The sequence below is a fragment of the Globicephala melas genome, chromosome 5, assembly GCF_963455315.2.
Source record: "Globicephala melas chromosome 5, mGloMel1.2, whole genome shotgun sequence".
NCBI classification, from domain to species: domain Eukaryota; kingdom Metazoa; phylum Chordata; class Mammalia; order Artiodactyla; family Delphinidae; genus Globicephala; species Globicephala melas.
In genome coordinates, this window is record NC_083318.1 from 75,401,967 (window position 1) to 75,414,146 (window position 12,180).

Sequence of the window (12,180 nt, forward strand, 5' to 3'; positions counted from 1 at the left end):
GGCCAAAGAAACGATTGGTCCTTGCTTAGACCTAGTAAATACAGTACCAACCTATTTCAGTAGGTTCTGCTTAGCATGTACAGTCAATTTTGCTATAACATGACATATGTATTGCTGAAAATCAATGAGCTATGCAGAATCACAAAGTGAAAACCAAGGGCTAATGGGAAAATGGGATAGGAGCACAACACAAAAAATTGTGACTTATTGAAAAGGGTAGGCACCTAATAAAAATTGTAGCACAGTTTTACACATGTTAAATGATGATGAAATAAAACAGTACTCCAATATATATAGTACTTTACCTTGAAAAAGATAAAGTTTTCTCGTGGACTAGAGCATCGGATGGCTGCAACTTGTGAGTTATCGTGAGGCTGTGGAAGGGTTTTTTCCCCAAAATTGGACAGAAAGCTGTAATACCACATGTGCTTGGGTTTATCTCATAACACAGGTGGCAATCTGTGGGAACTGGTAGACATTTGAGGTGTATGTGGCGGGGGGGGGGGTTTGTGTGTTCCTACACACCCCAATTCAGCTGAGTGCAGTTTTCCGCACTCAGTGTTTCTCGTGGATAGGATAACATATGTCCATCACATTGGAACAAACTTGCATTTTCAGAACAAGTGTGATTACGGGGCTGACGGTGCTGCCTAAAGAGATCACCACCCTTTATCTGTACTTTCAAACTCCCAAAGGTTCTTTGTAAGTTTGGCGCAAATTCATTTGTTAGCAAAAAGTAAGGTGAATATAAATGTTTTCCAGAAACAAGCATTTGATTGTAAAGGGCTGTCACAGACCCCACTGGGGTTTAAATATGCCTCTGTACAATCTGAAAACTTCTGATTTCTAAAGCATGTCTAGCTCTAAGGGAATAGGGAACAGTCCATCTGTATACTGAGTGTCTGTTTTGTGTGAGGCATCGTGTTAGGACACGGTACAGAGCAGTTGCCTGAATCCTATCATTTTACTAATTTAAGAGGAATTTTGCAGTGCTCTTCTTAGCCCTGGAACATCAGAATACTTTAGAGAAGAAACTGTTCAGTTAAAAAAGATTGCTAGACGTACACTCTAGTAATGTAAACTCATGTTTACTGAGCAGTGTGCTCCGGAATTTAGGGGAGGAATTTAGTGTGTATAAAATATATGGTACCTAAAGAAATTAAAAGGTATTTGAAAGAAATAGTGAAGACATTGTTTCCCCGAGTGTGTTCAGAGGAACACTAGTCATGATGGATGTCCAGAAAGTCAAGTTTGAGCAGCACTGCGTATTCTCTGCCCTTCTGGAGCACAATAATGATATCAGCATAGTAAAGACTCTGAAAGGTCCCATAGTAAAGAAGCATGTTTAACTTTGTTTTACGTGGATTCTCAAATGTACTGGTCTTTGAATAACAACCTGGTACTGACCCACAGAGCACATTCTGAGAAACTCCAGACTAAGGCGTTTATGATGCTCCAGGAGAACTATGAGAGGAAATTCTGTTTCTCATTTGGAAGTGTAGCGTATAAATCCAATGCGGAGAAATTGTATGCTTTTATTATTTTAGGTTTAGAAATGAAAATGTAAGAAGTGCATTCTTATGACAAATGGAAAATGAATCAGATTTGCTTGACTTGCCCAGCGATTTTTAATTTTTAGAATCTTCTATATAAACTAGCAATTATGATGATGCAGCCATCAAATGGTATGTAATTATATCCATGAAATAATGGATAGTGAGTACTTTTTTAAATGAAAACAAATTCCCTAAAGTAATTATTGGATGATGAAAATAAATTAATTCAATTCAGTACTTAAAGAATGAAGATTACTGTGATCCCTGAAGCAGTGTATGTGCAGATATAGGTTCTTTCATGTGAAAAATTATGGCAGAGAAATGCTGAAATATTAAGAAAATGTGATACCCACTGTTTTTTCTCCTATAAACTCAGTCTTACCATTTAAGATGGTCAATTTCCACAGAGGCTGGTAAGCAGATGTTTCATAGCTAGTAAGACATGGGATCAGGATTCAGGCCAACTGCTCTCATCTCTGGGGCCTACATGCTTAACCCCTAACTAGAGCTGCAGTCATTAAAAAAACAAATTTAGTAGAAATAACATTTCTTTTTCTCCCTCCCCTCCTCTCCCCACTGTCCCAACCACCCAACAAAAGTAAATTTCTGTTGTAAACTTCTAAAATGCCATTCTAAATACTTTAATGTTAGAGAATACTTTGCGAAGCCATACTCCTTCTATATGACCGTTGTATTTTGGAATGTTAATAGCATTGCAGAAGTGCTCTGTTTTACTGCATTGTGAAAATTGCTTTGATCTTTTAGGCCCCATCTGTACAAATATATTCACAATGACAATTGGCGTTATTTGTCAAGAAAAATAGCTGCTGTTGATGACCATGCACTGAATCCAGTTGATTCCAAGGAGACAGACAGTTATTACAGCCCCCAAATCATAAACTGATCATAAAATAGTTTATTGAGTGGCTATGTGTGGACACATGCTCAGGTTTTCATAATGGTGGTTGTAGCATAGAATTGCAAGTGCTTCATAAAATTTAGGTACTTGCTTTTTTTTTTTTTGGAAAGAAAATCACTTTAGTCTAATTAATTCACAAACAAAAGCATGTTTAAGTGGCCACACAAACACTCACCCAGCCCCAAACTCAACACCATCGCTGTGAGCTTCTATATGGTGAGAATACCCTCTTCCACTGCAGTCCTGAAGCACAAAAGCTATTAATGATCGAGGAGAGGTTTAACTGGTGGCTTCACACTTTATATCTTCACTATCAATTATATTTTTAATGCTAAACCAACGTGGTCATGAGAGATGATTTTTCATGCCTCCAACTGGAACTTCTTGATGAAGCTAACCCGTTCGCCAATCTGCACTGTTTTCAGCACCTCGCTGAAACCTGCACATAGCTTAAGTTCACCCTGGTTCTGGGCACACTCCAAAAACTGTTTCACCTCAAAAAAGCATGGGCCACTCTGCTGCTGCTGTGCAGGCTGGGTTCCCCAAGGCTCCTGGTGAGTGATGTCAAGCCTTGAGGGCTCAGCATTACTTCCTCCACTGAAGCCCCCAGGGAGGGCATGACCCAGAGTGTGGCCGATGGCAGAACCCACAGCCACGCCGGCTGCAGTGGCTGCCATCTGGGCCATCAGACCTGGCTGCCGGGAAGCAGCAGCAGGGGAGCCAACAGCAGGTGGTGAAGCCGCTGTGGGTGGCTGAGCGGCGGGCGCTGGCCTGGGTGCAGTTCTCATCTGAGGTGCCCGGCTGGCCGGAGGGGCCACGCTGGAAGTGAGGCTTCGGCTTCCACGAGGCATCTTAAATGTGTAGCGAAGTGGGATCTACAAGATTGAGACTCGGAGGAGACCCGGGCTGCTTCTTAGTACTCGCTTTTTTTTTTTTTTTTTTTTTTTTGCGGTACGCGGGCCTCTCACTGTTGTGGCCTCTCCCGTTGCGGAGCACAGGCTCCGGACGCGCACGCTCAGCGGCCATGGCTCATGGGCCCAGCCGCTCCGCGGCATGTGGGATCTTCCCGGACCGGGGCGCGAACCCACGTCCCCTGCATCTGCAGGCAGACCCTCAACCACTGCGCCACCAGGGAAGCCCAGTACTCGCTTTTTTGATATAAAAGATCTTAGACCTAAACATTGAGAAGAAAATTGGGGAATCAAGTAAATAAGAGTATAGCTCCTTCCCTGATTTATAAAATTTTATTCCCTATTAATGTTGCTAAATCACAGTTTGCTGTCCGAATGTTGGGTGGACCTTGTTGCAATTACTGAGTTTTTTCTAAAGTTAATCCTGGAAAAATAATTAATTGCCACAGTCAGTAATAAAATAATCATAAAAATAAACTTTTAAATTTTATTTAAAATGTAAAGATATTCTGACAGGAATGTATAATTAATTTCGGAAATGAGAATGGGAGAAATTTTTTTTTTTTATAACTGAGATGTCACCAAACACTAAGACTTTGAAGCAGACTTCTAACAAAAGCTTCTGTGTTCTGACTCCTCCTCCGAAGAAAGATTGGTGTTCTTAGGACTTAGAATCTTTTTTTTTCTCATGGTAAGAGGATTGTTTGTTGGATGGAGAGTTCAGGTAGGTTTTACTGTTCTTTTACCTTCCGGTTAATAAGTAAGGCATTGATGAAGCAGCCTTCCCCAAGTAATTTATGAGAAGGGCGGGTGCTATCTGACATCTGGACTTTGACACGTCTTCCAGGATGATGTGTATGGACTCATGCCAAGTGATTGCCCATATAACATGCAGCACAAAGTGCTAGGCTGCCTGGATTACAAGCAGTCCTCAAGCGGCCAGCTCTACAGATAGGTCACCTGAAGGAGGCCATTCTGTACCCTCATGAAGCCCACCAAGTTCTCCGAGCTGAGGCTTCCATACCCTGGTGTCCTCTCCCAGACTGTCTGTTCACTTTCTGCCCCGCCCCCCCCAATATGACCAGTGCAGCAAATATTTTATCTGGTGGCTGCCCCCATTCAAGACACCTGAAGCAGGACTTCCCTGGTGTTGCAGTGGTTAAGCATCCGCCTACTAATAATGCAGGGGACATGGGTTCGAGCCCTGGTCCGGGAAGATCCCACATGCCGCGGAGCAACTAAGCCCGTGCACAAGTACTGAGCCTGCGCTCTACAGCCCATGAGCCACAACTACTGAGCCCATGTGCCACAACTGTTGAAGCCCACATGCCTAGAGCCCGTGCTCTGCAACAGGACAAGCCACCGCAATGAGAAGCCTGTGCACTGCAATGAAGAGTAGCCTCCGTTCACCGCAACTAGAGAAAAGCCCACGCGCAGCAACAAAGACCCAAGGCAGACAAAAATAAATTAAAAAAAAAAAAAGGACTGAGGCATTACTCAGCCATAAAAAAGAACAAAATAATGCCCTTTGCAGCAACATGGATGGACCTAGAGATTCTCATACTGAGTGAAGTAAGTCAGAGAAAGGCAAATATCCTATGATATTGCTTATATGTGGAATGTAAAAAAAAAGGCTACAAATGAACTTATCTACAAAACCGAAATAGAGTTACAGATGTAGAAAATAAACTTATGATTACCAGGGGGTAATGGGGGGAGGGATAAATTGGAAGATTGGGATTGACACATACACACTACTATATATAAAACAGATAACTAATAAGGACTGACTGTATAGCACAGGGAACTCTACTTAATACTCTGCAATGGCCTATATGGGAAAAGAATCTAAAAAAGAGTGGATATATGTATTTGCATAGCAGATTCACTTTGCTGTACAGCAGAAACTAACACAACATTGTAAATCAATTATACCCCAATTAAAAAAAAAAAGACACCGAGCATTACAAAGGCCCTCATCAGCCTTCTTGGCTGACCATGTAGACCAAGTCACCCATTAGTTAATACCCATGCAAGAAACTGTAATTTAATTTGCCTTTAATTATAGTTAACTCTCTTCCTTCCAGCTCAACTGAGCCCCACCAAATCCACCTTGATTTTAGAGAAAGGGATGACTTTTTTCCCCCATCAATAAATTCTAACATTCTAAAATTCTCTACTTAGCTTAAAAGCTAGATTTGTGGGCCAAGGCTGGAGGTAATGATGTTATCATAACTGATACTTTTAGAATTTTGCTATGGCCTTTTAGAATATTTCTGATTAGAGAATTTGGGGTTAGGTATTTCTACAGTGGGAAAAAAAGCAATTGATATAAAAGGAAAAAAAAAGAATTTTACCTCAGAAATAAGTGAAATGTAGCATAAGTGACTGTTTGACCATTTACTATGATGCTGTCAAACTTAGGAATCAGATGTCACTTACATATTTTGAGCCTTGGACAGTTGTAGAGAAAGTACTCACTTATTTCATCAGGCAGTGCCAAAGACCCATTCTATAGTAAGGTAATGATACTTGTGGCACCTTATAGAATTCTTTTAATTTAAATTTTTAAAATTGACTCATTTTATATAGAATCAATTCTTCTAACATTTCCCTAATATTCTGTGGTGGTCTTCAAAAACTACTGATTATAATTTTTTATATTAGCCTTTGGAGATTTTACTGATGGGAACCAAAAGTAGGTTTCGTGAAAATCTCTGGCCTATACTCCTGAATAAATAACCACTGAAAACATACAGACATTCTGAAATTAAACACTCCAATTTTAGGGTTGTTTTTTTTTTTTACCATTTTTAAATGATATGATCTCAATTATATTGCACATTTCCTTGTCTTTTAAATAATTTAACTCTGAGGACTACATGCCTAGCACAGTGTCTTATGTATGGGGGCATCTGCTATGTTGTAAATCTCCTTTCCTTTTAAGGGTGATACAGTATGTTATTTAAGGGATCGATGAAGTTTGAAGGTGTGTTTGTATTTATACTAAGTATTCCAGACTGTTATCTTTTTTTTTTTTTTTTTTTGCGGTACGCAGGCCTCTCACTGTTGTGGCCTCTCCCGTTGCGGAGCACAGGCTCCAGACGCGCAGGCTCAGCGGCCGTGGCTCACGGGCCCAGCCGCTCCGCGGCATGTGGGATCTTCCCGGACCGGGGCGCGAACCCACGTCCCCTGCATCGGCAGGCGGACTCTCAACCACTGCGCCACCAGGGAAGCCCCAGACTGTTATCTTTTTGTAACTGGTGATTATACTTTCTGCTTCCTCACTGTCTCACGCCACTGCTCAGAGCAAAGTAGTTTCTTCCTCATGTCAGATTTTCTGTGAACTCTTAGTAAGGCCAGAACTGCAGATCACCAGAGGAAATGAGATGACTACCTTGAACATCATTAACCTCATTTTTGTACCCAGATCTCTCTGTAGACTCTGGCCAGCAGAGATCTGGGGGCTCTGATACCCAGCTGCGGGCTCGTACCTGTGTGCTTTGTGCAAGTACTTTTCTATACACATTGTGAGTGTTCATCTCTCCTTTTCCCTCAAAGCTCCTGACTTCAGCTTCTAAGATATGTCTCCCATGACACAGACAAGTAATTTCATCTCTCTGGGCCTCAGGTTCCTCATCCGTGAAATAGGGATGTTAGTAGTATCTACTTCCCAGGGTTGTTTTGAAGATAACTGAGTTAATATCTGTAAAGGTCTTAGAGCAGTCATGCATAGTAAGGGTTAAATAATTTTAAAAAAAGATTGACCACTGGATAAATGACTCTTTAAGCTTCTTAAAGGAAAGGACAGATCTGAGAAGATACTTCTCCTAGTAGAGGGTGATTTACACTTTCTTTTCTGGGGTAGGAATGGAGTAATTTGGAGGGATTTGTATCTGAAGGAGCAGAACTGAAAGGTATTACCTAAAATATCTGTAGAAAGTGCTGGCAGTGAGCCTGGGTCCTGACTGGATCAAGTAATATATGGAAAGATGTTCATAGCAGCTCCTCTCGGGGCTCTTCATAGTAGACCTTAAAAGGAGACAAGAGGAATAAACTGGAAATACATGGGGATGAAGGGAATTGGGGACAAAGCTTACGCCATGAGTTAGCAGTTATCTTCGGTTACCTAACAAAGGCTGAAAGAGAGTGATTCTCAGGGGAGATGATATATATATGTAAGTCACATACATAGATATATAAATCTTTTAACCACCTGTCTGACATAGGTGTTTTTCTCAGCTTCTTCCGTGGAAAGGGGCCCTGGTCATCTGCTTTGTTAAAAGAAAGCAGGCAGCAGCTTCGTGTGGCACGTGCAGGGGATGCCCTGCCGACCACCGTGAAGCTTGGAAGCCCTTCGTGGTGCCCGCGGGCGCTTGTCGAGAGCCGGGGCGGGGGTGGGGTGGGGTGCGGAGGACCCATGCCCGGGGCCCGCCTCGCCCACTGCTGCGGCTGCTGCGCGCACTGGCTGCCCAGCAACGGCGCTGGCGCGCGGCCGGGTGGCTCTTGGCTCCAACAGCTGGGCCGCCCTTTGCCCCGGCTCGCAGCCTGGTGGTAATTCGCTCTAGGCTCAGAGGGGCAGCCCTGTCAAACTGCAGCCTGTGTTTATCTTGTAATCCACAGACAAGAAGAAGGGAGGCAAATTCCAGCCTTTGAAGAAGTTGTTTGGCAAAAGGAAAAAGAAAGGCACGTCGACGGCCCGGGAGGCGTCTGCAGGGCGCAAGTGTCGCTCTCCCCCGAGTGTCAGCAATGGGACCTTCTCTTCCGACGAGGAGACCCTGGAGGACAGCCTGAGGTAATCACTCGCACTTTTTTTTCTGACCTTCAGCGGAGTTCCGGGGTGGGGAGTGGGGTCCCGAAGGAGGCAGAGCGGCATCCTCATGGGCTCCACTTCTGGGAAGGTGGAGGACCGGGGTGCGTGGTGCGCTCTGTGCGGAGACGTTACCTCGGGGAATTAGCATACGTGTCTGGCCTCACTTCGTGGGAGAGCATAGGGATGTGCGCCTTCATCTTGCTGCCCTCGCTGGGGGAGGAAGGCAGCAGCTCACTGCCTTGGCTCAACCCAAGCTCCTTGAGTTGGAGGAGACCATGTCCCCCTGTCCCATTGCCTGGCAAGGAGGAAGGGTGGTTCGTACACTAGGTTTTACACCCGCGTTGAGGATGCAAACTGCTGGGGCACAGGGTGTCACCCTTCATCCCCCTGGCCATGTCTAGCAACTTCCAGACCCTGCCTACAATGGGGCTTTTAGTTTCTGCTTCTTGTTCTCTCTCTCTCTCTCCTCCCCTCCCGTCTCCCTCTCGTCGTCCTTCTCCTCTCTCTCTCCTTCTCGTTGCTCTTTCCTCTTTTCTCTCTCTTTCTCTTCCTCTTAGAGCACAGGCACTACATCTGGCTGTTACCGTGTCAAGAACTCAGACAAGCAGGGTAAGGAGGTACTTTCTCACCTGAGTGCTGGGAGTTGAAGTCAGAGATGGTTACGTTCTGCTACTGACAGCTCAGAAGTCGGCTCCTCTGAGAAGCCCTTTCCCACTACCCGCTCTGATTCGTTTGCCCTTGACTGCGTGGCTCCCGCGAAGAACTTGTTACTTTCTCTGGAAATGATTGATGGGCTAGTCTGTCTCTCTCACTCAACTGCCAGTTCTGTGAAGCCAGGGACCAGGTTTTATTCAGCCTCACCTTAGGCACTCAAAAAGTGTTTCCTATGAATGACTGGCACTGCATTAAGTTGCCCTAGTACGTGTTGAAGGCATAGATGATGTAACCTGTGATATTCTCACTGTGTTTGAAGGACAAAGACGAAAACAGCCTCGGTGGTCTGTCTGTGAGTACAGTGTTGTCAACTACAGTTGAGCCCAGGTTACAGAATCCTCAGGCAAGCCGTGCACATTAAGCATTACAGTGCCCACAACAGCATTTGTTAGCCCTAAGTAATGCTGACTCTTTTCCTCCACAGGCCTATATTGGTTTTCCATTGTCTTTATTAGGGAAACTATTGAATTTAACCAAAGAGAACGATTTCACTGAAAGGAGAACACAGCTAGCACCAAACTAACCCAATTGTTGGAATGTTAGTATCAATATAGAATTGAGTATTGGCCAGCACGAATCAGGTTTGACTTTACTTTGGTTTCTTCCCTTGCAAAATAAGAATGTGAACGTTTTTTGCTTCACAGCATCAGAATGAGGTACAGATACTAAAATGTGACCAAACAGCAGTTTAAGGCAAAATCTGAGATCAAGTTTGGAAAGTTCTCCTTTGGAAGGACTGTCCTATGAAAACACAACTTGTTCTTTTTATAACAGGTTATGGTTTTGTCAAGTCTCTGATTTCTTGCTGAATTTTATTAGACTCTTAGAAGACCCTAGACCCTTGTTCTCTTCCCATTTAAGTGGTATTCTGTTTACCCCTTGGGGTTTTCCTTAAGGTTTTAAGTTTTAAAACTTAAAGATTTTAAGATTTGCCTTGGGGAAATCTACATTGGATCAAACAGCTACATTTCCATTAAATGTAGGTAATGTTACCTGTTCTTATTGATAAACCTATATTTATGAGACATATACTATATTTTAATTATTTAATACTTATTTGTATAATACAGAAAGCTAGAAGGATAAGCTTGGGACGATGAGTTTAAAAAAGGTTCTTTAAATGTTTTTAAAATTAAAAAAATAGGAAAACAAGTTGCTTAAAATATATATTCCCTCTTCCTACTCAGAAACTTCCAATTGAAAAATAATTCCGCCCACAAAGTAAATATTACATGCATCACTTACAGTATGGCTGAACTTTTGATTATTCGCCCTATTTACAGATGGAGAAAATGAAAAATGTTGCTTCCAACCATTCTTATTTTCAGTTCACTGTTCAATTAACAGATACGTTACTTCACATTGCGTAAGGATTCAAGAAATGTCTGTGCCTTTTATTTGCTATTTCCAAAATGGGCAGCTCTCACTACAGCACAAAAGTCAAAATTCCATTAACATGATATCTGGTGGAGGTTCCAAGGAGGCAGATTTCAGCCCAATGTGAGGGAAAATTTCTTAATTACTAGAGCTGCTTAAAAATGGGGAGGCTGGGTATGTGCCAGAGGCATTGGAACTGATGAAGGGCACTTCTGCACTAGGTGAGAATTTAAAGGAGCTGAACTTTAACATGCTGTCAAACTCTAAGAATCTGTAATTCTAGAAATGTCTCCATGGCCAAAAATAGCTCTTTATTGATCTCCTTCTGCCTGAAATTTCTCATTTCCTTTGGGTTTCAAAGCATTCTGTTCTCTCTAGGTTAGAAGCCTTTATTTCTCCTAGGCTACTACTTTTAAATTATACATGCCTATGGGAAAAGCAAAACAGTAAAACGTGATCAGTTTTTAACAATTGAATGTGACTTCCTTTAGTAACTAAATACAGCTAATATTGTGTTTCCCAAAGTGTGTTGAATAGATGTTAAATTTAAAAGGGGGAGAGGGTCAGTTTGACAAAGAGATCTGGGAAATCCTGGACCAAAATGAATTAAATAGGATTCTTTACATGGGACTTTTCAGATCTGTTACTATGCCAGTGTGCCCTGGGAATTTCCGAGAAGAGGGATGTAGTTTGCAGCATTTCCAAGATTTAACCACAAACTTTTGTTTCACAGAGAATATCCATTGGTGTATATTAAAGCTACCACGTATTAAACTTAATACAGTGTGTTTTGCATAGGTGAATTCCTGTAATATTTACCGTGACTCTGAGATTGACATTATTATTCCCTTTTCAAAGATGAGAAAACTAGGGCTAGAGAATGACTTGCTAGTAAGTTGCTGAGCCACTATTCAAGGAGTAACGAGTGCATTGCTGCTATTCTGCCTCTGTATTCTGCTGCGGCCGTACTAGGGAGCTAGTCATATGGCCCTGAGTTGTCCTGCTGGTCCTGGGTCACCAGGCTCAGGTATCTTCCTGCCTTCAGCTGCCTGATGGAGGCTCTGCTACTTATTGGGGCACCACTTGTCCTACTTCCAATTTCTGCCTAATACCTGGCATTTACTGTGATCATGAATAGCTACAGCACTTTACAGTAAGCGCCAGCTGTAAGCATGGTGAGAACCAAAGGGGCTTCACGGAGGGTGAGCTCACTGTGGGGTTGGAGCAGATAGGAAGGGGCTCAGGAATGAGGAGAACTTGAGCTGTCTCCCAACAAGGGACAGGACTTGGAGTGCTGAGAGGCAAGGCACGGGTGTTTCAGATCAGGAATGGCATGAGCAGAGACTTTCACACAAGAATGAGTGTGACGCGCATAGAATAGGAGGAAACTTTCCAAATCATTGTGTGAGGCCAGTGTTACCCTAACACCAAAACATCACACACAAAAGAAAACTACGGACTAATAGCTCTTATGAATAAAGACATAAAAAATCCCAGACAAAATACTAGCAAACTGAATCCTCAAACATATAAAAAAGGATTCTACACCATGACCGAATGGGATCTAAGCCAGGAGTACAAGGTTCATTTTATATACAAAAATCAATCAATATAACACACCATGTTAATAAAATAAAGGACAAAAACCACATGATCATCTCAGTTGATGTAGAAAAAAGCATTTGACAGAATCCAACACCCTTACATGATAAAAACACTCAAAACTGGGAATGGAAAGGAACTTCTTCAACTTGATAAAGGACATCTACAAAAATCCACAGCTAATATTATACTAAATGGTGAAAGAATGAATGTGTTCCCCTTGAGATCAGGAAAAAGACAAGAATGGCTATTCAACACTGTACTGTACTATACCATAGGTTATAGCTA

At 42.6% G+C, this 12,180-nt stretch overlaps 1 protein-coding gene and 1 pseudogene across 4 annotated transcripts in view; one reads left to right on the plus strand and one right to left on the minus strand.

Moving 5' to 3' along the window:
• Positions 1-12,180, plus strand: part of CRACD (capping protein inhibiting regulator of actin dynamics) — a 313,531-nt gene that overhangs the window by 205,703 nt on the left and 95,648 nt on the right. For all 4 annotated transcript variants that reach the window (XM_060299388.1, XM_060299391.1, XM_060299389.1 and 1 more), the window contains one exon: positions 8,010-8,181. The gene's annotated coding sequence lies outside the window, so the exon portion shown is untranslated. The remainder of the gene's footprint in view (positions 1-8,009; positions 8,182-12,180) is intronic.
• On the minus strand, positions 2,762-3,326 carry LOC115865733 (coiled-coil-helix-coiled-coil-helix domain-containing protein 2 pseudogene; annotated as a pseudogene).